The sequence below is a fragment of the Anabrus simplex genome, chromosome 2 (genome assembly GCF_040414725.1).
Source record: "Anabrus simplex isolate iqAnaSimp1 chromosome 2, ASM4041472v1, whole genome shotgun sequence".
Taxonomy (NCBI): Eukaryota; Metazoa; Arthropoda; class Insecta; order Orthoptera; family Tettigoniidae; genus Anabrus; species Anabrus simplex.
Genome location: NC_090266.1, coordinates 1,050,180,000 through 1,050,207,724, shown reverse-complemented (window position 1 = coordinate 1,050,207,724; position 27,725 = coordinate 1,050,180,000). Strand labels below are relative to the sequence as shown.

Genomic DNA, 27,725 nt, shown 5'->3' with positions numbered 1-27,725 from the left:
ATCGAGTTATGTTTACGAATAGTTTCATTGTAGTGATCACTTACACAAGACACGACATTGACTTCACCAAGCATTTCAAAGTCCATGGTACTATTGATATCACCCCTGTGGTGATCCATTTATCTCCTTTCCTAGAACGGGAGAATAGCGGGCAAGGAAAGCACTAAAAGGTTTCTGAGATATCACTTCCACATATCCGCGAGTTCTTGTTATATACGTCAGGAGAACTAATTTGTCTTTGGAAAGCCCTATTTTCATTTTTCTTTGTCTCCGGTTTTTTCAACAAGAAGTCTGGTGTCGGCCTAAAACACTCCTTCAGTTCGACTTTCTTCTCGGTAGAAAGAGAAGAAAACGTTAGTTCTTTAATATGTTCGACGGTAATCATACTGTACGAAGTGCATACATAACACTACGCCTACAAATAAATCACAACCTTTCTCCTAATTTCACCTTGTCACAGTCACATCACGGTCATTCACCAACACAAAGTTAAACATCGCGCTCTCCAGTGAGTATGGCCAACATGAGTCAAGTGCGAGGAGCCAGTAGTTACAGTCGTTACTCGTTTCGTTAGTTAATAATCCTAAAAATTACAAGACTATTTTAAATGTATACCGGCACATTTAACTCAGGTAAGTGCCTCAGTAAAATAGTTCCTAGTTTTAGGAGAGAAATGGCATAAACTTACCCCTGTTAAATAGAAATCAGATCACCAATGTTTCGGGTAGGTTGGCTGCAACGATGGGCCGCGGCAGAAACGCGCCGGAATCTCCGTAGAACAGCACATCTCTACTGCGCCTCTGATTGGCTCCCTCAAGGCCAGTCAAGCGAGACTCGGGAGTATTTGGTCCGCTGTGAGAGAGCGCCCTCCTGCGTAGGGCCAGCAGCGCATCGCGCCGCAACACAGTACAACTCGCGCCCTTGATAATAATCTTATAGTAAAATATTTCCCTTGTTAACATTTAAGATTAAAATTCCCGAATTTAATGGAACCCCGTGGGGGGCGCGCGCCTTAGCGCCTCCCAAACGAGCCGCCACTGTAAATAGTTGAAATTATCGACCTGTTCTAGCTTTGTATCACCAATCTGACATTCAATTCTGTTGAATTTCTTACCTACTGACATCAATTTAGTCTTCGAGAGGCTATTTTTCATACCATATTCACTGCACCTATTTTCAAGTTCCAAGATATTAGACTGCAGGCTTTCGGCACAATCTGCCAACAAGACCAAGTCATTAGCATTGGCCAGACTGCTTACTACATTTCCACCTAACTGAATCCCTCCCTGCCATTTTATACTCTTCAGCAGATGATCCATGGAAACTACGAACAACAAAGGTGAAAGATTACAGCCTTGTCTACCCCCCTGTAAGTACCCTGAACCAAGAAATTCTACCATCAATTCTCATTGAAGCCCAATTGTCAACATAAATGCTTTTGATTGATTTTAATAAGCTACCTTTAATTCCATATTCCCCCAGTATAGCGAACACCTTTTCGCTCGGTACCCTTTCATATGCTTTCTCTAGATCTACGAAACATAAACACAACTGCCTATTCCTCTCGTAGCATTTTTCAATTACTTGGCGCATACTGAAAATCTGATCCTGACAGCCTCTCTGTGGTCTAAAACCACACTGACCGAGCTCGATAGCTGCAGTCGCTTAAGTGCGGCCAGTATCCAGTATTCGGGAGATAGTAGGTTCGAACCCCACTGTCGACAGCCCTGAAAATGGTTTTCCGTGGTTTCCCATTTTCACACCAGGCAAATGCTGGGGCTGTACCTTAATTAAGGCCACGACCGCTTCCTTCCCACTCCTAGCCCTTCCCTGTCCCATCGTCGCCATAAGACCTATCTGTGTCGGTGCGACGTAAAGCAACTAGCAAAAACCACACTGATTTTCATCAAACTTCCTCTCAACGACTGATCGCACCCTCCCTTCCAAGATACCACTGAATACTTTGCCTGGTATACTAATCAATGAGATACCTCGATAATTGTTGCAATCCGTCCTGTTCCCTTGCTTATAGAGCGGTGTGATTACTGCTTTTGTCCAATCTGAAGGTACCTTACCAACATTCCATGTTAATTTTACTACTCTATGAAGCCATTTCATCCCTGCCTTCCCACTATACTTCACCATTTCAGGTCGAATTTCATCTATTCCTGCTGCTTTATGACAATGGAGTTTATTTACCATCCTTTCCACTTCCTCAAGCGTAATTTCACCAACATCATATTCCTCCTCCCCATGAGCTTGGCTGTTCGCAACACCACCATGATGATTCCCTTTTACATTGAGAAGATTTTCAAAATATTCCCTCCACCTCTCCAGTGATTCCCTGTGATCTATTATGAGTTCACCTGAATTACTCAAAACACTGTTCATTTCCTTTTTCCCTCCCTTCCTAAGATTCTTTATTACTGTCCAGAAAGGTTTCCCTGCTGCTTGACCTAGCCTTTCCAGGAAATCTTCCCGCGACTTCTTTTTGGATTCAACAACTATTTATTTCGCTCTGTTTCTTTCATCTACGTACAAATCCCTGTCTGCCTCGGCCCTTGTTTGGAGCCATTTCTGATAAGCTTTCTTTTTACGTTTACATGCTGCTCTTACTTCATCATTCCATCAAGATGTTCGCCTTTTCCCATCTTTACGCACAGTTGTTCCTAGGCACTAATCATATCTATGTACTTCTCTCTAATTTCCTCGTCCTGGAGATTTTCTACCCTTATTCGTTTGCAGACGGATTTCACTTTCTCTACCCTAGTCCTAGAGATACTCAGTTCACTACAGGTCAGATAGTGGTCTGTATCATCTAAAAATCCCCGGAAATTTCGTACATTCCTAACAGATTTCCTGAATTGGAAGTCTATTAAGATACAGTCTATTATGGATCTGGTACCCCTAGCCCCCCATGTGTAACGGGGAATAACCTTATGCTTGAAGAACGTACTCGTAACTGCTAAACCCATACTAGCACAGAAGTCCAGCAAACGCTTCCCATTCCCATTAGCTTCCATATCTTCCCCACATTTACCAATCACCCTTTCGTATCCTTCAGTTCTATTCCCAACTCTCGCATTGAAATCGCCCATTAGCACTATTCTATCCTTGCTGTTGACCCTGACCACGATGTCACTCAATGCTTCATAAAATTGATCAACTTCATCCTCATCTGCACCCTCACATGGTGAATACACGAAGACAATTCTAGTCCTAATTCCTCCAACTGACAAATCTACCCATATCATTCGCTCATTTACGTGCCTAACAGAAACTATGTTGCGTGCAATGGTATTCCTGATAAAGAGCCCTACCCCAGACTCTGCCCTTCCCTTTCTAACACCCGTCAAGTACACTTTATAATCTCCTATCTCTTCCTCATTATCTCCCCTTACCCGAATATCACTTACTCCTAGCACATCCAGATGCATCCTGTTTGCTGACTCAGCCAGTTCTACTTTCTTACATAAGCCCCATTAACATTGATAGCTCCCCATCGAATTCCATTTCGTTCGCCAAGTTGTTTCCAAGGAGTCCCTCGCCTGTCAAATGGGAGTGGGACTCCGTTACTCCCATGGGTCCGAGGCCTGCTTAAAATGTTCTGAGCTCGGTAAATTCATGAAGCAGGATGCTACCCTACTTGCACACAGTCCAAGTGAGGATCTCTCCTCTAACGGGTTATGGACCACCGGTGAATTGTATAGTCCTAGCCGCCTGAGCACAAGGAGGGCTATGACTCAGAATATGTCCGAGATGCCCACTCCCATTCCATAGCAACTGGTATCCCGACTCTCAGGACCACTTACTAGGCCACTCAGCCGTTGCCCATGGTTCATGAACTAGGACGTGACTACAGTAACCCACACCATGAACCATTAGTTACTGATGACAACTCAAAACTAAATCAGTCAATTAGCTAGTTAAAAGTTATTTCCAATACCTGGAGAGCGTGTGCGACCAAATCGTTGGGTCAACACACTCATACCTGATTAAACAAAAAAAATTCAATTTTATAATCTGTATTGTCCATCGTTTTAGAATTTTAGGGCACATCTAGAAATTGCATATTGCAATGTATGCCTACCAAGCAACAGGGCTACCATACGTCTTCGTTTATCCCAGATAGTTACCCGATTTTACAACGTGTCCGTGGGTATGGCGCAGATGAAAATAATCGTACTGTGTCCTCATTTTTCCTTGTGAAATTGTACTTAAAACTTATGTTTATATATTTCGTAGCAATTTGTAAACTGAAGGCATTTCTAAGTGAAGTGTTTGGATTTTGTTTTACAGTATTATTATTGCACATATGAAAATTAGGCTAGAAATAATTTTTCTGAATCCAAGCAAGTAACTTTGCTAAACAGTACTTTATTGTGACCGGAGGTTGAAACTTCAGCCAATAACATCAGTTCACAAGTTAATTCTAATTTAAAAACCGATATGGACTTCCTCCTTGGTCAAATGTCTTCAGTAAATAATATTCTCAATTTAAAGTCTGATTGTTATTATTTGAATGTATTATATCATCTGTAATTGGAGAATTAATAACTCTGTTGATGATAAAAAATCAAATCAAATCAAAACTGGATGAATTGAAACTCTTGGAACTGTCACAGAAATGGGTCAGAATTTTCAGATGTTAATACTACGGTACACAAAACAGCGGAACACAGATTTTGTTTGCCTGGAACATCAGCATCTGTAGGAGGAGTCTTCTCGCTTATGTAAAACGTTTGGAGAACAGAATGAGGCAGCATGACAACGGGAAGTTATTTACTAAAAATAAAATGTTACTGTGACTACAGCTGCAGTTACTTTTATGAACAAATAAAAAGCGATGATATACGAAAAGCTGTATAATCAGAAAAATACACATGAAGCCCATAGCTTGACCTTTCATCTACCACCTAGGGAGTCACATTTCTAAGGTAACTAAAACGTCAAAGAAGTCCTCGTGTTTTCTTTCAGAAATATGGTAGCTCTATCAAGGAATAGTATGACGGCAGGAACGGAAAGAATTTCCCTCCAATCATTGTGTCGCTCTTCTACATACTGTACAATTCTAGTTGCTACTCCTTTTTTTACATGAAAACACAAACAGAATAATCGTTCGCAAAATTATGAAAACATCGTTGATAACATGACGCCGATAAATAAAAAGATAGGCTAACCGAACTACCCTAGACAAATCACTTGCTAAAACATATCATGGATATCCTGAGGTAGAAGGGTAAAGAGTTAAGCAAGCAAACATCGCCTCGTGAGTCAGCATCTAAATTTAGCGCCGTGGAACTTTCTGATAGAGATCCGAGCAAAACCGAACATAGCCGAAGTGTTTAAAGCGGTGAGCAAATGCTTTGGAATCTAAGCACTGTGTTGTTTTCAGTGTCCAGCTGGGGTCCACGGAGCAACAGACAGGTGTAGGCGTCTTGCGCGCCTTCAACTGGCAACAATGTATGACACAAGACTACAACACGGACGTATTATTTAGCGGTTAGTTTGAACGCTATCCTAGCTGTTGTATAATCCACTTCCTAAAATTAATACAAAATATAATTACCGGGATTAAAAACAAAAATTGTTGAAGGCAGAAGGCTACAAACTGAATTGAAGTTTTCAAATAATTTTGAATTAAAGAAGGTTCTAAAACCATTTGAGAGCATTTCGTTTGCAAAATTAAGTCTCGACAAATATCATTCATGAGAATAAATGTTTACACCACACTAAGTACAACATAAAATTTATATTCAAGCATAGACGTGCAGCAACAGGCAACGTAACAGAAGTTCCTAAGACTTATGGTGCATATTAAAAGAATCAATCCACACATTCTAACCCAGATACGTATGAGAAATTAATTCTGAAAAAAAACCAACATATTTTTAACAAATAAAGCAGGAATTTATGATAACATAACACTGATTTTAAACAGTTCCTGATATTAATTAAAGCAACCATGTTCTCATTTAAAGGACATTTTAACAATGTAATCACTTCTATCTCTCCATGGAATCACGATTACTTTTCTGCTTTGACAACAAAAAGCTGTCATGTCTGCGACAGGACAGCCAAACCGTTGGCAGGCTTCTCACGCACGTTCGAAGGAATCCCATTGAAAAGTACGCAACCAACCCCAAGGAGAGACCGGTTAGAGAACAACTAATCTGTCTGCCAGGCTAGACTGGTTCCCTAGCAACACGTTAATGGTTATTGTTATTGCATTAGTATGAAGCTTTAGTTCGAAAATTACTTCTGCTAAATATATTATTATTATTATTATTACTATTATTATAATAAGTAATTTCTGTCTGCAATAAAACAAGTCAAGTGCAAAGGCGGTAACAAGGGCTGAGATCTTAAAATATAAATAATAATAGATCAAAGATAAAGAATAACACAGAATAATAATGAAGACGTCCCTTACCTTTAACAGTAAGGTGGAACACTGGAAGAAGGGGCGGTAATCCACAAGGCAGCTCACTTCACTAGCATTGCAACAATTCAGCGGCAACTTGCATTTCGAAATTTTTAAAATACAATGACGATAAAAAAAAATCAAGCGCTAAGTGCGCTCGAGTTTGTTGCCGTCCCGGTTTCCCGCACTTTACACTCGGAATACTAATGAGTCGGCTCAGATACTGACCCTCCTTCCAGGTATTGCCTCAGGACAACGACGTAATCGCCGTGTTTCCTTTAAATGTTGCGTTGACACCCGAATACAGGAGGAACGCGACTGCTTTCCTGAGTAACATGTTTCTGTTGTGTGTGTTAAATGTGCTGGGGTGATTGGAGTACTTCCGCTCACGGATTCTCAGTGTTATCTCTCCGATGCTACTTTCAGGCTTGCCGAATTCAAACTGCTTGCTTGAATTGCCTCGACCTCCAGCCAGCCGACGGACGACGTGTCGCATGAGTCAGCGGCTCCGGCTGTTTGCGGCTTGCATGCGCTACATACGGCAGGGGCTGCTCCCGAGTCGAGTCTTGCCGAGGGGGAAATAGACTCAACCGCACCGCACAATCAACTTACTTCCTCATTCTGTTCAACACTCGGCAGCTGCTGCCTGGTTTATTCTGAGGATGACCCATTCATAATTAGCACCAGTTAAAAGGGACCGCTCGGTTTTTTTTACCCCCTCTTCAACTTACACAAAGAACTAAATGCATTTACTTAACACACTTCATCATAATACCGCATGAATTAATGACTTGAACTATCATAATCCGCAACTGAGCAAAACCGATATAGGCCAATATATTGTTTATTTTGCAAAACTGCCTTCCAACTGAGCCAATAGGAATCAGTCTCCTCACTAACAGAAATTTTATATAACACCTTTGTAGCAAATCGTACTCAAATATTTGATTAAGATTTGGTAGGATTTCCTCAATACTGTCACTACAGTCTCATCTCTAGGACAGGATAGTAAGCTGAATCTCTTCCTAAAATATTCTGAAGTCCTTGGTATGACATCTCGAGCTCCCAGTAAAAGACCATGAACCTCGAATGACTCGAAGAGATATTTATCCATACGTGTCAGTACTCCACAGAAAATGAGTTAACTTCAGGTTAAGTAGATAGTTCTCTTCTCCTTGAATTGCAGGACTAATTTAAGAACGTGCCAAAAGTTGCTGGACATTAACTAGCAAACTATTATTTTGGTAGAAATGTAAGTCGCATTAGAGACTACGAATAGATAAAAGAAGCCCTATATTTCTATTAAATGCAGTGCATGCCGGACAAGAGTAGTATATTTCGTGAGGTGATAAACGAGTGTTATATTCATTGATCTCCCACCAAGTCGGTGTCCCCAAGTCCGGCCAATGCGTGCGGGGTTTTTGAAATGAAATTGTTCGGATTCTACACTAAACCCGAGGTCCCTGATTGATAATCACAATATTAACAGCAAACATATGAAAAATAGTCATATTTTCACTGTCGAATTAGAATCATGCAAGATTAATAATCACCTAGAACTGTAACGAAGCTTTTGTAGTGTTCTTTTATGCAACCATCCACTATAAACTCGTCCGAAGTGTCGCTTTTAATAGTTCCTCCAAATACCGGATCATACACAGCTAGACCTCGAAGAATCGAATATATATTTGTTGTTTTTGTTGAGTTCTCGATAACTCATGGTACTGCCCTATAATGACGCGAACGACCATCATCGTGCGTTATTCAAGGAGGAGATGCGTTTTAGTCAATATCGATTTATTACCATTGTTTCCTTCTAAAATAATAATAGAATCACAGCTATCACAGGTAGCACACATTTGTTTACAGACCGTGTTTTTATCCGAAGGCCATTTCTCTAGACAGTCAGGGGCCGATAACCTAGATGTTAGACCCCTTTAAACAACTATCATCATAGTCATCATCGTCATCTCTAGGCAGTATGTTGCTCCTAACGTTGAGGTCATCTTGTTCATCGAATTAAAAGTCTTGTAAACATCGCAAGGAAAGGAAAGAATTAGCTAAGATTTTCTTTTTTAAATGAGCGGTAATAATAATTTCGTGTGGCTATTTCTAGCCGGGTGCAGCCCTTGTAAGGCAGACCCTCCGATGAGGGTGGGCGGCATCTGACATGTGTAGGTAACTGAGTTTTACTGTGGTGGAGGCTGGAGGATAGTGTTATGTGTGGTGTGTGAGTTGTAGGGATGTTGGGGACAGCACAAATACCCAGTCCCTGAGCCAAGGGAATTAACCATTCTAAGGTTAAACTCTCCGAGCCGGCCGGAAATCGAACCCGGGACCCTCTGGACCAAAGGCCAGCACGTTAACCATTTAGCCATGGAGCCGGACAGAATGAGTGATGATCGGCCCAAAGGCATATACCTTAGGGTAATCGTGGTGAATGTTTGCTAAATGAGACGAATGATCGACCATTCCGCCCCTAACCTCACCCCTCGACGAAAATTTGTCGTGGACTAAAATACTCTGATTAATGCTAGGAAGCTACAATGTAAATCAATACAGTATGCTGTTGTATGACTGCAACACTCTTTGGAAACGTATCTCTAGGATTCATAACATAATATGTAACGAATTGAAATTCGATACCTTGAAGCTTAACTTATACCCATTGCTTACTGTACAATTCTGTGACACGAATGTTTGTTTTTATTATTCAGTAAAGTTTTCAATAGCTTCGCTATAGATTGATTCTCTCGCGCCATACACGACACTGTTCTGGAGTTTACACATTGTTGGAAGGTCGGGTAGTTAAAAAAACTGTCAACACTACAGGCTGTTGTTTGTGACGGTGAATTCAGTGTGAGATGATGACTTACCGTCTCGACATCCTAACATAATAAAGTGTCCTACAGTATACAGTATATTACATTATAGTCCGTTCAGCTTCCTGGCTGAATGGTCTGGGCCCTTACTATTCCTAACCTCTTTACATACTGCATGTTTTCGCACTCCTCAACAACTTCTTTAAATCCATCCCATAGGCTGTTTACAATTTTATTTACCATTTTCCATTAATCATAATTGCTTTTTTAAGTATTCCGAGTTCCCCTCTTATCAGCCATATGGCATTGTCTAATAGTCCTCGTACTTTTACGACATTCCCTTCTAACACATTCATTTTTAACTCTTGACAAAGACAGCTTCATCATCACTCATCTGGTTTTATCAGCACCATGTCTAGAATATTTTTCCCTCTAGTTAGTTCCATCACTTTCTGATTCAGCTGACTTTTCCATAATAACTTGTTCACCATTTGTTGGTCATGCTTTCCGTCGTTCGCATTTCCTTCCCAGCTAACATTTGGCAGGTTCAGATCACCCGCTACAATAACGTTCCTTTCTGTGCCGTTACCCGCATAACTGATTATCTTAGCAAATAACTCTTCATCAGCGTCAGCGCTAGCCTTTCCAGGTCAAAAACATCAAGTTGCCTATTGTCCTTAGAGATGAGTCTTACACCTAGAATTTCATGTCCTCATCCGTAACTTTTTCATAGCTTTCAAATTATTATTTCACCAGTATAAATACTCCCCCACCTATCGTTCCTAACCTGTCTCTACGATAAACAGTCGAGTTCTGTGGAAAAATTTCCGCATCCATAATATCACTTCTCAGCCATGATTCAATTCCTATTACAATATCTGGTAAATATATGTCTATCGAATTACTTAATAACTATTTTTTTCTTAACAACACTTATACAGTTGAACACTAACAATTTTATATCATCCTCGCTTGATTTCATGCTTCCTATACCGTCATCACCGCTCCCTGGTCCACCGCGTTTTCCTGCATGTAGTTCCTTTTAACTCGTCTAAACAAACCCCCTAACTTAGCTCAGGGACTGGAAATTTGTGTTTCTCTTTCTTCACATACATCACACTGCAGAAACACCCAATAGTTCGATCCTGGATCAATCCAGTGTATTGGAAGGTGTTCGGATAATAATAATAATAATAATAATAATAATAATAATAATAATAATAATAATAATAATAATTTTACGTCCCACTAACTACGTTCAACGGTTTTCGACGACGCCGAGAGGCCGGAATTTTGTCCCACAGGAGTTTTTTACGTACCAGTAAATCTACCGACACGAAGCTGACATATTTGAGCACCTTCAAATATCACCGTACTGGGCCAGGATCTAACCTGCCAAGTTGGGGTCAAGAGGCTAGCGACTCAACCGTCTGAGCTACTCAGCCCGTCGGTGTTCGGATACACCAGCTTCGTGTCGGTAGATTTATCGGCACGTAAAACAAACTCCTGCGGGACAACATTCTGGCAACTCGGCGACCCCGAAAACCGTAAAGTATTTAGAAGGACGTTAACTATTATTATTATTATTATTATTATAATTATTATTATTATTATTATTATTATTATTATTATTATTATTATTATTATTATTATTATTATTATTATTATTATTATTATTTTATTCCTAACTAGTTTTCCATCTTGTTAGTTTCGACAATTGATATGGACTTGACCGGATGTTCTACTAGGCGCCGACCCTATGTGGAGGGATTATTCACTATTGCGTGTTTCTGTGATGTAAATTTGTTGTGTTTGGATGAAGAGAAGTGTATTAAAAGGAACACTTCACACCCAGTCCCTGACCTGGAGGATTTAACCAAGCGCAGTTAACATTCGAATCTAAGACCAGTACGCTGACAGTCCATTCAAGAAGCCGCACAATAATAATAATAATAATAATAATAATAATAATAATAATAATAATAATAATAATAATAATAATAATAACACAGTAAAGCCTCATTAGCACGAACTCGCTTAAGACGACCAGTCGGTTAACACGAAGAAATATTTAGTTCCGGCAGAGATCCATTACTGCATTTCTTACGCGAATTCTTATCAGTTAAAACGAATTTCTGTTAGTCGGAATTACGAACAGTTTTTCTGTTTTTAAATATTTTAAAAATCCATTTAATATCGTTTAAGGCGAATTCTGTTCGTGATTGTATTATGTATTTTAAGTCAAAATTCACAACAATCCTCAGAAAGCAAGCATAAAAAGCAAAAGCAGGGAACAACGAAACACTCGCCTCAACAGTCTATGTCTCCACTCCCTGCGAAGAAACCTTTGCGCAAGCTCGGTAATGTTATTACTTATTACTTATTACTTATTACTTATTACTTATTACTTATTACTTATTACTTATTACTTATTACCGCTGACTAACAGATACCGAACTCTCAACGCACGATGAAATACAACAGGCCTCAAATACAATAGTGATGTCTCAGCAGAGAGATTCTAAACAATGAGCCAGTGCAATTATGTTGATAATCGCAAATGACACTGCCTAAATAGGCCTACAGTTTATAATACACGTGTCTTTCCGAAGCGACCGTTCATTTTCAGGAGAGTACCGGATTGCGAACTAGCATTTTGCTCTCTCTGCAAAATTTTTGGTTGCTCATAGTGTGCGTGTTTGTAACATTCTAGTGAAATGAAATGGCGTATGGGTTTTAGTGCCGGGAGATCCCAGGACGGGTTCCTCGCGCCACGTACAGGTCTTTTGATTTGACGTCCGTAGGCGACCTGAGCGTCGTAATGAGGATGAAATTACGATGAAGACAACACATACACCCAGCCCCCGTGCCAGAGAAATTAAACAATTATGGCTAAAATTCCCGACTCTGCCGGGAATCGAACCCGGGAGCCCAAAGGCCAGCACGCTAACCATTTAGCCGTGGAGCAGGGCAACGTTCTAGTGATAGGACTATTATCCAGAACAGAAACATAACCTACTTTAATACGAACTTTCTAACATGCTTTTCCGGTTTCTTCGAGTTCGTGTGACACGTTTTCATTGTAATAATAATAATAATAATAATAATAATAATAATAATAATAATAATAATAATAATAATAATAATAATAATAATGGTTTGTTGTTTATTATACCGCCAAACGCAATAGATTTTATGAAACAACAGCATGTCGCAGTTTACCCCAGAAGCAGTTCTTTAACGTGATTGACGCCAATGACATGGAATAATGTACAAAATTAATTACACCAAGCCGGGCTGAGTGGCTCAGACGGTTAAGGCGCTGGCCTTCTAACCCCAACTTGGCAGGTTCGATCCTGGCTCAGTCCGGTGATACAGTATTTGAAGGTGCTCAAATACGACAGCCTCGTGTCGGTAGATTTACCGGCACGTAAAAGAACTCCTGCGGGACTAAATTCCGGCACCTTGGCGTCTCCGAAGACCGTAAAAGTAGTCAGTGGAACGTAAAGGAAATAGCATTATTATTATTATTATTATTATTATTATTATTATTATTATTATTATTATTATTATTATTATTATTATTATTATTATTATTATTATTATTATTATGACGCCTAACATCGCTTTCAGACCAGAGGGGACAATTTCCCCCCAAAATATGACATAGTACGCCTCTGTGGTGTAGTGGTTAGTGTGATTAGCTGCCACCCCCAGAGGCCCGGGTTCAATTCCCGGCTCTGGCACGAAATTTGAAAAGTGGTACGAGGGCTGCAACGGGGTCCACCCAGCCTCGGGAGGTCAACTGAGTGGAGGTGGGTTCGATTCCCACCTCAGCCATCCTGGAAGGGGTTTTCCGTGGTTTCCCACTTCTCCTCCAGGCAAATGCCGGGATGGCACCTAACTTAAAGCCACGGCCGCTTCCTTCCCTCTTCCTCGTCTATCCCTTCCAATATTCCCATCCCTCTGTAAGGCCCCTGTTTACCATAGCAGGTGAGGCCGCCTGGGCGAGGTACTGATCATCCTCCCCAGTTGTATCCCCGACCCAGAGTCTGAAGCTTCAGGACACTGCCCTTGAGGCGGTAGAGGTGGGATCCCTCGCTGAATCTGAGGGAAAACCGACCCTGGAGGGTAAACAGATAAATAATAATAAGAAGAACATGACATATTTTTTTGTTGGAAAAGTAAAATTTTACAAGGAATTATATGAAAATAAAACACCTTATTCACACAAATTTACGGCCTGTGCATGCGATGCGAGTCATTAAAAACAACTACACTTCTACCAAAGTATCTAATTACTTTTCTTGAAGTTGTATTCGTACATTTTCCTATATGGGCTGACGTCTACACACAATCAAGTCAGTAGTGGCTGGTAACCACAAATTATAATCTAATTATGTCGCAAACGGGTCGTTTGCGGACCCATATTTACTAAGAATGTTTTGCTTTTAGTATCGTGTGTTTACAGCTGTTTCAATTTGCGCTATTAATTACAATTAATACAATAGATCTACAGTATGCTGATTTATGTAATTATTTAAATAAGTGCATTTAATGTAGGCCTACTCTATCTGTCCTTTCTTAGCAGTATGAAAGTTGATGATTTGTGCCTGTGTACTGTACAGCCATTTTAATAAATAAATTAATTAATTAATGAATTCGTACCTCACGAGGCGCCACTGAACATTTACAATTACAGTTCCTACATCATTCATGAAAATAATACACCGTGAATGCTTTTTATCTTAACAAGATTACCGAAGTGAATACATAATTTACTTTGATAAGGATGATGTGTTTTATCTCAAAATATGTTTTCTAATTTTAAGGTTGATATTTTACTGGAAAATATAACATGAAAATACTCACTGAGGGCTATATTTTACAGATAGGTTCCTATATGCCGTCGTGGACTTTCCTTGTAGATTTTTGTATGCTCAGCATTTCTTTCATACATACTTGGGGCCTTTCTTTGGTAGCTTGACGGTTAGACAACGTAAGCCAAGAAAGCACTCGGATGGCCGTTTATTTTTTAGCTACCTTCTCTCAAATCGCTAATGCTCGGTTCGCTTTTGTTGTAGACCAGTGGTTCCCAAACTGTGGCAGGCGTACCCCGAGGGGTACGCTTGAGACTTTTAGTGGGGTACGCGAGCAGCCTTCAGGGAAAAATTAAGAAAAATTTGAATATAGAAATAAATAAAAAGAAAATTAAATATGTACACATGGAGCCACGCTCCGCTTGAAAGTTTCACCTGGACTATGACAAGTCAGAAAACTATTTCACGTCATGCAGGCACGCCCGTCCCGTTGAAATTTTGCTGGTTCACAATGTCTGACTTCCAGAATTAAGAAGGAAAAAATGTGCATCCTTACTTATTCATTTGATATTGAGGCTAAAATCTAGCGTTTTGTGAAACTTTCACACAAACAGAGTAGCCTGTGTTACTTTATTGAAAATGAAAACTTGCAACCTGTTTTCCCGTTATTGACGGCTCAGGGATGTAATGAATGTATCATATATAGGCTATTAGTACGATGGGGTCGCCACTCCCAAACTTTTCTTTTTTTTTGCTAGGGGCTTTACGTCGCACCGACACAGATAGGTCTTATGGCGATGATGGGATAGGAAAGTCCTAGGAGTTGGAAGGAAGCGGCCGTGGCCTTAATTAAGGTACAGCCCCAGCATTTGCCTGGTGTGAAAATGGGAAACCACGGAAAACCATTTTCAGGGCTGCCGATAGTGGGATTCGAACCTACTATCTCCCGGATGCAAGCTCACAGCCGCGCGCCTCTACGCGCACGGCCAACTCGCCCGGTACCCAAACTGATTTAGGAATGACTGGTAGATGCTATGAAAGGAGAATGGAGCGTGTCGCTGGAATGAAAGATGACAGAGAAAACCAGAGTACGCGGAGAAAAACCTGACCCGCCTCTGCTTTGTACAGCACAAATCTCACATGGAGTGACCGGGATTTGAACCACGGTATCCAGCGGTGAGAGGCCGACGCGCTGCCGTCTGAGCCACGGAGGCTCCTCTGTGTTGCTTTTATTATCATTGTATTATACTTGATACAGACACAAAAACTTAAATTTCTTGTGACGTATTATAAAAATGTATTCCATTTCACTATCTCGTCTTCTTTACGATGTGTATTTAAAAATGGTTTATGATCAATTATAAAAGCCTTAATAATTAGCCAGGCACTTATACTTTTTACACCTATCATTTAGGGATTATTTTGTGCGGGTACATCGAATTTTTAGCCATGGGTGAGGGATACAATCACATAATAGTCTGAGAACTTCTGCTGAAGACTAATACTTCTTCGATAAATGCTTTATAGAACAGTGAGAACCGCATCAAAATCCCTTCAGTAGTTCTCGATATTAGCCCACACATACCTATAGGGGAATTCATTTTATAATAGCGTATGTTGTTGTTTGAGTCATCAGACCATAGAATGGCTTGATGTAGTTCTTTCTTGGGCTAACGTTTTAATTTCTACGTAACTGCTATATACTACGTCTATTCTAAATCTATTTGTCATAGGCGATTGATCTACTCCTACCGTTCTTACCACCTACACTTCATCCAAAATCCAATCGAACTAATCTTGGATGTCTCAAGATGTTCTCTATCATTCTGTCTTTCCTTCTGGTCAAATTTCGCCACATCGTTCTCCTTTCACCAACCCATCTCTTCATTCCCGACCCGTTCTATCAATCTCACCTTCAGCATTCTTCTGTAACACTACATTTCAAAAGATTCTATTTTCTTTCTTTCTGAGCTAGGTATTGCCCATGTTTAACTTGCATACAATGCCACGCTCCACACGAAAGTTTAAAAGAAACATCTTTTTAATCTGTATATCGATGTTTGAAGTGAGCAAATTTATTTTCTTGAGAAAAGCCTTCCTTGCTTATGCTAGGCTGCACTTGATGTCCTTACTTATGTCAACGTTAGTTATTCTACTACACAAGCACCAATATGCACCTGGAAGCCTTTACCTTCCACTCCTCCGACGGTTTTCATGGTCTGTACGGAGGTGACTTTGCTTTTTGCTTAATATTTCATGCATCACCTGACCTCTTTAGATTGCATTCGATTACTTTTGTTTTGAATGTAGTTATTTGCACCTTAAAAGCCTTCTTCAAGACTGTGCTCATACCATTCAGAAGTTTCTCCAGATCTTCTGCAGTCACAGACAAAAGTACAATATCATCAACAACTCTCAGAGTTTTGATCTTCTCTCCTTGGATAGTGACTCTTTTTCCATAGTTTTCTTTGATTTCCTTTACCGCTTGTGCTGTATAGGCTAAATAGTGGAAAGGAAAGGGGACCAACTGCAGTCCTGCCTCACTCCTTTCTGGATTGCAGTTTCTTTTTAATAGCCATCGATTTTTATTCCTGTAGACTGATTTTTGTATAGATTGCACATAATTATTCTTTCTCGGTATTTGAAATAGCTTGGTCCAATCAGCGTTATTTTCTAGATGTATGAATGCCATATACGTGGGATTGTCCTTCTTAAATCGATCCTCTAAGATCAGATGCAAGGTCAATTTTGCTTCGGGTGTTCCTGCATTTCTTCTAAAAACCAAACTGTTGTTTTTCCAGCTCGCTTCAACTTGTCTCACTGGGATGAGTGGCTCAGGCGGTAGAGCGCTGTCCTTCCGAGATGAAGTTGGCGGGCTCGATCATGGCTCAGTCCGATGGTTATTTGAAGGCACTCAGATACGTCAGCGTCATATCGGTAGATTTACTGGCACGTTAAAGACCTCCTGCGGGACAAAATTCCGGCCCCTCGCTGTCTTCGAAAACCGTAAAAGTGGTTAGTGGGACGTAACACCAATAACGGTTTGGGTCTCGTAGCTGAAAGCTTGCATTTGGGAGATAGTGGGTTCGAACCCCACTGTCGACAGCCCTGAATATCGTTTTCCGCGGTTTCCCATTTTCACACCAGGCTAATTTTGGGGTTATACCTGAATTAAGGCCACGGCTGCTTCCTTCCCACACCTAGCCCTTTCCTATTATTATTATTATTATTATTATTATTATTATTATTATTATTATTATTATTATTATTATTATTATTATTATTATTATTATTATTATATCAACTTGTCTATATTTCTTCTCCGAATAATAAGTATTAACGTTTTGCAACCGTCTCTGGCTCCTTTCTGAATGGTCAGTGCAGTAGACTTCAGTTCAGAAGGCCTCGGGTTCGATTCCCAGTCGGGTCAGGGAGTTTAATTCCATAATTGCTCGGGGGCTGGGTGATCGTGTCGTCGTAATACACATCTTCATTTACACTTTATCGATCACCACAGAAACACGCAATATTGAATACTTCCCTCTACCTAGGATTGGCGTCAGGAAAGGCATCCGGCCTCAAAACTAGGCTTAAATCCATACAAAGTGTCGACTCCAGATAACTGAGAAAAGGCTAGCAATACGAAGATGAATAAGGAGAAAAAGAAGAAACAAATTTTGAAATCGTTAAATACTAAACTAATTGTACTGTAGTTTTCACACTTGTCAGCTCTTGCTATCTTAGGGATGTCCGACTCGTTGGCTGAATGGTCAGCGTACTGGCCTTCGGTTCAGAGGGTCCCGGGTTCGATTCCCGGCCGGGTCGGGGATTTTAACCTTCATTGGTTAATTCCAATGGCCCGGGGGCTGGGTGTTTGTGCTCTCCCCAACATCCCTGCAACTGACACACCACACATAACACTATCCTCCACCACATTAACACGCAGTTACCTATACATGGCAGATGCCGCCCACCCTCATCGGAGGGTCTGCCTTACAAGGGCTGCACTCGGCTAGGAATAGCCACACGAAATTATTTATTTATCTTAGGAATAGGTATAATAACTGTTTTTAATCGGGTGGCAGTCTTCCTGTATCACACATCTTACACACTAAATACCGTGCGTACAGATCCGTTGATGGTTAGAGATTTCACGATATGAAGGTATTTAAAAATAGAATCAGAAGGACTTTTCTAGGAAGAGACTGTAACAGGGGACTGGTAATTACTTGTAACATAAGAATAGAAAGAAAAGGAACACAATGCAGTCACTTACTAGGAAAGAAGTGGAATTTTCGAAGACGGCAGGGAGTCTTGAAGTGAAAGGCAACCACACATAAACGCGTAAATTCCTTGATTTAAATTTGGAAGATATTTCTCGTCAATACATTTCTGACATGATTTAAGACAGTTTATGTCACACATGCCGTAGTCAAGTGGTCAACATAATAGCTTACTGTCCAATTGATCCGTCTTTTCCACGATCTTGTCCGGCTAAACAGTGTCCTTAACTTTGCACCTCGGGGCTGCGGGATCGATTCCCGGCTAGGACATGGGATTTTAATCGTAAACGGTTTATTCCCTTTGCTCGAGAACTGGGTGGCTGTTCTGCCCCAACATTCCTGCAATTCATACACCACACTAAACTCCACCGCGGTTTCCCATTTTCACACCAGGTTGTACCTTAATTAAGGCCACGGCCGCTTCCTTCTCACTACTAGCCCTTTACTATCCCATCGTCGCCATAAGACATATCTGTGTCGGTGCGGTTAAATATCACACTAACCCATGAAGGTTTTCGGTGGAAATATGTAAATGAAAAATTACCTAATAAAATCTTTAGGCCAGTCGACCATGGCGTTCGAATCGACCATTTCGTGAATGCAGTCTTTCTGCTACATGACGCACACCGCGTAGACGGTTCGAACAGTTAGTTGGCTTCAGAATCGTAAGTGCACTGAAATCTAATTTTTCACTTCATATCTAAATAGTCGGCGGGAAGATTCCCAACTCACTATGGACACTTTCTGTTTAAACCTAACTGCAATGAATTACACGTACTGCAAGTTATGGTGCAATCTCACTTAATATGCGTGAAATACACAATGTCTCAAGCCTCTTAAATGAGATAAGAAACAAAACATTTATAGTTTTCGGGGGTGCTGTAGGAAGCGTTCGAACGCCAATGTCCTCGTCACAAATTTCGAAGACCATGTGCTACCCTTGTTCCCAGCCGCCAGATTTATAGCATTTGAACGAAAACATCAAACCGGCCTAAAGTAGGGGCAAGGATGTAAATACAGTACGTCGTTGAGACAGTGAACGAACACATTATGATGGCTATGGTTTGTTGATTTATATTAGGCGAGCAGGTAGAATATGTCTGAGCTTGTGTTACTATTGAGTCAGTAATGATGTGTGCAAATGCCGTTTAATAATAATAATAATAATAATAATAATAATAATAATAATAATAATAATAATAATAATAATAATAATACGAAGAAGAAGAAGAAGAAGAAGAAGAAGTCATTCCCTTAGAGGCCATGAAGGCCCTTGGTGGGATGGAAGGTAAAGGCTTCCACTATCCGTAATCTCGGTTAGACTCAGTTTCTAATGGTTTATAAAAATACGAGGTATGGAACTAAACGTGGTTCACAGATGGAGGATTGCGGAGCCGGGTAGTAAATTCACAGAGGCTTACCCAATGAACGCTGAAAGGTGTAACAGTCGATAATGAAGATGTATGTATGCATGTATTTTTCTTTTTGCTAGTGGCTTTACGTCGCACCGACACAGATAGGTCTTATGGCGACGATGGGATAGGAAAGGGCTAGGAGTGGGAAGGAAGCGGCCGTGGCCTTAATTAAGGTACAGCTCCTGCATTTGCCTCGTGTAAAACATGTGAAACCACGGGAAAACCATCTTCAGGACAGCGTTTACCCTTGAAACGACAGGAATACGTTTTCCAACCAACATTTAAATGGTTGTAACTCTCTAAGTGTTGAGAATAGGACTCAGTTTCTAAGTACATATTTTGCTCAAAATGTCTTCAGTGGTGTTCGAACCCACAAGCTCACAGCTGCGCGCCCCTAACTTCATGGCCGACGCACTCAGTATAAATAGAATTGACATATGATATCACCTGCATATCATGTTTACTTGGATTACTAATAGCACGCGTCTACTGACGGGCCGGGCTGAGTGGCTCAGACAGTTGAGGCGCTGGCCATCTGACCCCAACTTGACAGGTTCGATCTTTGCTCACTCCGGTGGTATTTGAAGGTGCTCAAATACGTCAGTCTCGCGTCGGCAGATTTAATGGCACGTAAAAGAACTCCTTCGGGACAACATTCTGGCACCTCGGGGTCTCCCAAACCGGTCAAAAGCTAGTTAATGGGACTTAAAAAACCAATAACATTAAGAAAAAATATCTACTTATGGCGACGACTAATTTTCCCTGATCTGATACTTCTAGGAGTAGATCCCACCTCCCACCCGTGGCGCTACAGCCATGATAGACCTTGGCCTACCAAGCGAGCGCTGCTCAGCCCGAAGACCTGCAGATTACGATCGCCATCCCACCGTTAAGTAGCTCCTCATTTATAATTATGTAGGCTGAGTGGACCTCGAACTGGCCGTCATACATGAAGTAGACGGCGTCTTAAACGGATAACATTAAAGGACATCGATGTACCCTACTACCGGGAGAAAAGGCAGGATTTTAGGTTTACATTATTGATACTGTACCTAACACCAGTCATTAGTACACTATTAAATAATGCTTCTTGGAAAACGAACTAAAACATTTGAATAATACTTCGAGCTTCTTAGTTACATTGACAGGTATGATATTATAGTAACACCAACTCATCTCTTTTCCATCCCCATTATACCTACCTTTATAAGCAAAGTCCGCTCCATTCTAGAAGGTTTGACTCCCCTAACTGCTTGACGGCTATCGAGGACATAGTTAATTATATTCATTCCAGGTGACCCGGAGGCCCGGGTTCGATTCCCGGTACTGCCAGAAATTTAAGAATGGTAGGAGGGCTGGTATATGGTTCAAATGGTACACGCAGCTCACCTCCAATGGGGGTGTGCCTGAAAAGAGCTGCACCACCTCGGGATGATGACACGAGTTTACTTTACTAGTTGACGGTTTAGCTCAATCATATTCCGCAAAGAAACTTCCTTCTCTCACAGTATTTTCACTTTTTTTTATCCATTCTTACATGTATCAAAGTCAAATAGCTGGTTATAGTCAAGCACTAGCCTACTGCTAGGAACAAACACAAACCAAGAACATATGCAACAAACCGATTCTAACCTCCATTTGTATCAGCTGACAAATGAACTAATATTATGTGTGAAGACGTTTTATTAGTCATGTGTAAATCTTTATGAAACAGAATTTTGTTAACTAATGATTATTTTTGTGAGCTCTAAGGTTATTAGTTAGTTTTATGAAACAGGGCCCAGAAAATAACTCAGAGCCCTGTAATATCAGGTACCTAATCTGATGTTCTACCATCTGAACTCTGCTTGTGGCTTGCGATTTCCCTGTTGTGGCTTAAACTTTGGTGGTGCTAGTTGAGGATCCAACCATCCTCCGGGCTGAAGACTTACGAACAAACTCCTATTTACGGTGTACTGCCCTCGCCATACTTTTAAACCACGCGCGCTGCCAGCCAGTGTACTGCAAAACCTTCGCTTCCAGTTCCCTCTCCGCATGACGTCAACCGTTTGAGTCATCAGCATTCATGGTCGTCTACGTCACAGGGGTGTTCTCTCTCTCTCTCTCGCTCACTATATCATACTCTCGCACGAATTACAAAAGAAGTAGGTTGCTAATAAGGAGATATAAAAAGCGAAATATCATTCAGGTGCATAATTAATCTACCTGTCGTACATTTAGTTCGGTCCGTAAATGTGATAACTTTCACAGGTAAAGTTTGTCTGGCGAACTACTATCTACGGAAAGACCCAGAGGTGTTTCTTTTTTTTTGTGTGTGTCGGGAGACCCTGAGGCCTGCGGCAGTGCTATCCGGTGAGTATATCCCTGACAGAATAGAACATATTACGAACGACCTCCAGCCAAGGAGAGGACAAGAAATATATCGATGAGTCACATCTGAAAACTCGCCCCATCACTTTCACTAATTTAACTTACTTTATCGAGGAAATCCGTGGCTACGCTCCAAGAGTACATCGGTTCCTTATCATCTGTTCCCATCAACTAGAACAATTAGAAATACTCTTGGTGAAAGTGCGCCTGCTGACAATAACAAAGCACCTGTTCCCATCACACTGCTTTCCTAACTTTCCCAGGCCATAAGGGACATCACTATTACGTCATTTTCCAGAAAGGCCCAACCAATAGTCACGACACGTGTAGCTTTGTATCAACGAGAATGACCTGGAACCAGAGCGTTGCGTCTACTGAGGTTCGAGTCCAAATTCGGCAATAGATATGGGTGTGGGTGGGTGTTGGTTTTTTTTGCTACTTGCTTTACGTCGCACCGACACAGATAGGTCTTATGGCGACGATGGGACAGGTAAGGGCTAGGAGTGGGAAGGAAGTGGCCGTGGCCTTAATTAAGGTACAGCCCCAGCATTTGCCTGGTGTGAAAATGGGAAACCACGGAAAACCATTTTCAGGGCTGCCGACAGTGGGGTTCGAACCTACTATCTCCCGAATACTGGATACTAGGTGGGTGTTGTATTCGGCGAGTCAAATCCCTTCGAAATCCCATATCAGGTTTCATGTAAACACCAGAACTCTTCTTACAATTTGCTTTACGTCGCACCGGCACAGATAGGTCGTATGGCGACTATGGGATAGGAAAGGGTTAGGAGTGGGAAGACCGGGCGAGTTGGCCGTGCGCGTAAAGGCGCGCGGCTGTGAGCTTGCATCCGGGAGATAGTAGGTTCGAATCCCACTATCGGCAGCCCTGAAGATGGTTTTCCGTGGTTTCCCATTTTCACACCAGGCAAATGCTGGGGCTGTACCTTAATTAAGGCCACGGCCGCTTCCTTCCAACTCCTAGGCCTTTCCTATCCCATCGTCGCCATAAGACCTATCTGTGTCGGTGCGACGTAAAGCCGCTAGCAAAAAAAAAAAAAAAGGTGTGGGAAGGAAGCGGCCGTGGCCTTCATTAAGGTACAGCACCAGCATTTGCCTGGTTTGAAAATGAGAAACCACGGCAAACCATCTTCAGGACTGCCGACAGTGGGGTTCGAACCCACTATCTCCCGAATGCTAGGTCATCAGCGGCTATGGGTAGGATTTTCAACTGGCGCATTGATTGGTGGTAGGAAGCGCAACCAACCTTAACTTGCTGGCCAAGACCGAAACTGAGAAATATCGAATTGGAATTGACTAAACAGTCTAACAGGTGGAGACAGACAAGCTACTTCAGTTCGGTAACCATAGATGTCTCAATATGCGGTTTAATTACTCCCGTAGGCAATCCATGAATTAATTTTCCGAGTAATCCCTTTTTATTTTACGTTTTTGCTGTCGGTACTCATCGGACTGACTCAGATATGTTTACGGCGGTAACGGGAGAGAAAAGTGCTAGGACTAGGAAGGAAGCAGCCGTGGCCTTATTTAAAGTACAACCCCCAACATTTGTCTGGTGTAAAAATAGGAAACTATTGAAAATCAATCAATCATCTGCATTTAGGGCGGTCGCCCAGGTGGGAGATTCCCTAGCAATTGTTTACAACATATTTACATTTATTTATAATTGTTTACCTAGCTTTTTCTTAAATAATTTCAACGAACTTCGAATATTTGCCATGATAATTTATTCCAATCCCTTACTCCTCGCCCTATACATGAATATGCCCCAAACATCTTCAAAGTTGCCGATGGTGGGGTTTAAAAAAATCATCTCCTGAGTACAAGCTTACAGGTACGCAGCTAACTCGGTTGGTTCTTTTCCATTTAAATTCCTGTCAAATCTTCGTAGACTTTCACCACGTTCTTCCCAATTCTATGTGTATTCCAATCTGCATCTCATTCATAGATTCTGGTTTAGTTATAGCGGTTGCAGCCGTTTGTTGGATGACCGCACCATCACGAACTACCCCTTGAATGTGTCATTTCCAAGACATATATTTTAGTAGAAGCAGAATACAAATGTGTCGCGTAGTCCGAGGTCAATAAATCAGTAAACTCGTGCCCCCCACCCCGACCTTCCGAGGTAAAAAAAAATGAAATGGCGTATGGCTTTTAGTGCCGGGAGTGTCCGAGGACAAGTTCGGCTCGCCAGATGCAGGTCTTTTGATTTGACACCCGTAGGTGACCTGCGCGTCGTGATGAGGATGAAATGATAATGAATACGCCACATACACCCAGCCCCCGTGTCAGCGAAATTAACCACTTATGGTTAAAATTCCCGACCCCGCCGGGAATCTGACCCGGGACTCCTGTGTCCAAAGACCAGCACGCTAACGATTTAGTCATGGAGCCGGACACCTTCCGAGGTGGTGCAGCTTTATTCAGACACACCCCAGTGGAGGTGAGTTGTATGTACCATTTTAACCACTTATCAGCTTTTCTGCCATCCTTAAATCTCTGGTAGTACCGGGAATCGAACGCAGACTTGAAAGGACGGCAGCTAATAGCGCAAACCGTGACGCAACGAAGGCGGACAGTCCGAGGTTGAATCCGAACTACGAGAGTGACCTCAGTCAATATATTTCCCTGTGCCATCATCAAAAAGCTTGAGCTAATCACGTAGGAAAATAAGATGTAGAATACTGGGCGAGTTAGCCGTGTGATTAGGGGCGCGCGGCTGTGAGCTTGCATCCGGGAGATAGTGGGTTCGAATCCCACTGTCGGCAGCCCTGAAGATGGTTTTCCGTGGTTTCCCATTTTCACGCCAGGCAAATGAAGGGGCTGTACCTTAATTAAGGTCACGGCCGCTTCCTTCCTACCCCTAACCCTTTACTATCCCATAGTCGCCATTATATTATATAGTCGCCATACGACGATGGCGTGTGTGACTGGGTACAGATGTGGTTCCGTCGACAGTCCGCCGGCGTTTTCAAGAATGGGATTGACCGTCTCATCACACAGAGGATTAATATATTCGCAGTTTCGGTGATGACTTAGGTACGAAATATTCTACTATACATTTTGTTTGTTAGTTGCTTTACGTCGCACCGACACAGATAGGTCTTATGGCGACGATGGGACAGAAAAGACCTAGGAATGGGAAGGAAGTGGCCGTGGCCTTAATTAACGTACAGCCCCAGCATTTGCCTGGTGTAAAAATGGGAAACCACGGAAAACCATCTTCAGGGCTGCCGACAGTGGGGTTCGAACACACTATATCCCGGATGCGAGCTCACAGCTGCGCGCTTCTAACTATACATTTTGGCAGGCGACCCGTTTTCATTGAACTGCCCCTTGTCCCGACAATGTATGTATTTCAACCCCATAGTCCCGTTTCCTGATACAAGGTCGGGGATGAGGTGAGATGAAACTGTATAGCATGTTTTTTATAGCCGGATGGCCTTCCAGACGCCAACCTCATTTGAGTAGCTAATGAAGATGAAATGTATGATGGTGAATTAAATTGGGTGAGGAGGTGGTAGGAAACGGTTGTGGCCTACGAAAAGGAACTGTCCCGGCATTTGGCTGGAAGTGAAAATGGGAAACCACAGAAAACCATTCTCAGGACAGCAGACGGTGGGGTTCAAACCCACTCGTCTCCCGAATTCAGAGTTGGGCTCCATAGCCGTAGCGCTTTAGCACGCTCGGTCCTCATATCCACATTTTTGTTCGGTTACATGAGAATGTTTATAATCGGACAAAATTAATTAAATTATGTTTATTCTTTGTCATACAATACTGAACAAGACGGTCGCCAAGCTCTCAACAGAATGAGATGCTGCTGCTGATAAAAATGGTGACTGCGATGCCTGTTGTTTAAAGGGCGTCTTACATCTAGGTCATCGGCAACTAATGGTACGAAATGAGACGAAATGTAATGGCAATTTAAAAGTCCAAAATTCATCCATTGACCAGAATTCAAAGAGTGATGATGAAGAATGAATTGATGAATATGAATTTAAAATAATCAGCTGATCCAACTCGCAATCTTTGAAACTTAAAAATAATTCCAAAATTAATTCACTGACTAGAATTCAAAAAAAGAGACGATGAACAATGATTATGGACTTAAAACAATCAGTGGATTCAACCGACAATGCCCCGCCTTTCCAGAAACTATATTAAAACAATAGTATATACTGACCAAGGGGCTGCTTCCAAAGCACACGCCTGAATCGATGATACCTGTTGTCTAAAGGGATCCAAAATTCAGGTCAACGGCCCCTCATTATGGTACTTATCACTAGGAAAGTAAAAACCATGGTATTTTTCATGTAGCGGTGCTAATCATGAGTAACGTAGACTTACGGCGTTCCACACATTGTGATACTACTCACAGGTAATGTAATACGCACAGGTAACACAGACCTACAGTGTTTCTCACATTACGGCGCCACTCATAGGCAACGCAAACCCTTGGTGTTCCTCACATAGGTGTACTTATCACAGGCAACGCAGACCCACGGTGTCGCTCATATAATGGTACAAATCAAGGGTACTGTAAAACCCATACTGATTCACCCTCTGTTGCAACTAATCACAAACCTATTGTGTACCTAACATAGTGGTACTACTCGCAAGTAAAGGCGGCCCATCTCGCGTGATGGTACTAATTACAAGTTACCGAGCTCGATAGCTGCAGTCAATTAAGTGCGGCCAGTATCCAGTATTCGGGAGACAGTGGGTTCGAACCCCACTGTCGGCAGCCCTGAAGATGGTTTTCCGTGGTTTCCCATTTTCACACCAGGAAAATGCCGGGGCTGTACCTTAATTAAGGCCACGGCCGCTTCCTTCCCAGTCCTAGCCCTTCCCTGCACCATCGTCGCCATAAGACCTATCTGTGTCGGTGCGACGTAAAGCCAATAGCAAAAAAAAAAAAAAAAAAACTAATATTACAAGTAGTCTCATTATTCGAATTCAATCATCCCTTAGTCGCCTCTTATGACAGGCAGGGGATACCGTGGGTGTAATCTTCGTCTGAGTCCCCCACCCACAGGAGGTGTATGAGATGCTAGGTGCTGGGCTAAGCAAATAGAAGACCATTTTGCAGATGTCGGTGCGTAGCTTGGTACCAAGGTCAGAGCAAAGCGCGATGCGCTGTTAAGACTGCTACGCACCGACTCCAGTACCTCATCTGCAAATTGATCTTCTATTTGTTTAGCCTAGCACCCAGCATCTCACACATCCCCTGGTGCAGGTCGTTTGATTTGACACCCGTAGGCGACCTGCGCGTCGTGATGAGGATGAAATGATGATGAAGACGACACATTCACCCAGCCCTCGTGCCAGCGAAATTAACCTAGGGTGGTTAAAATTCCCGACCATGCCGGGAATCGAATTCATGTCCCTTGTGACCAAAGGCCAGTACGCTAACCATTTCGCAGCGGAGCCGGACGTTTAGGAGATTTTTGTCTCAGTTACTGTACACATGTACGATCTCTTCTACAGTACGACATCTCGTGACATCTGTCTTTCTTGCCTTCAAATTATGCCCCGAGTTGATGCTACTTATTGATAGAAACCGAATACTG

At 41.9% G+C, this 27,725-nt stretch overlaps 1 protein-coding gene across 5 annotated transcripts in view; it reads right to left on the bottom strand.

Moving 5' to 3' along the window:
- Nucleotides 1-27,725, bottom strand: part of puc (puckered) — a 200,493-nt gene that overhangs the window by 90,816 nt on the left and 81,952 nt on the right. The window contains exon 1 of one of the 5 annotated variants that reach the window (XM_067141979.2): nt 6,434-6,923. The exons of 3 other annotated variants lie outside the window; for them this stretch is intronic. The gene's annotated coding sequence lies outside the window, so the exon portion shown is untranslated. Of the gene's footprint in view, nt 1-688; nt 764-6,433; nt 6,924-27,725 lie in introns of those variants that run through there. One more of the 5 variants, XM_068226382.1, reaches the window with a different exon arrangement.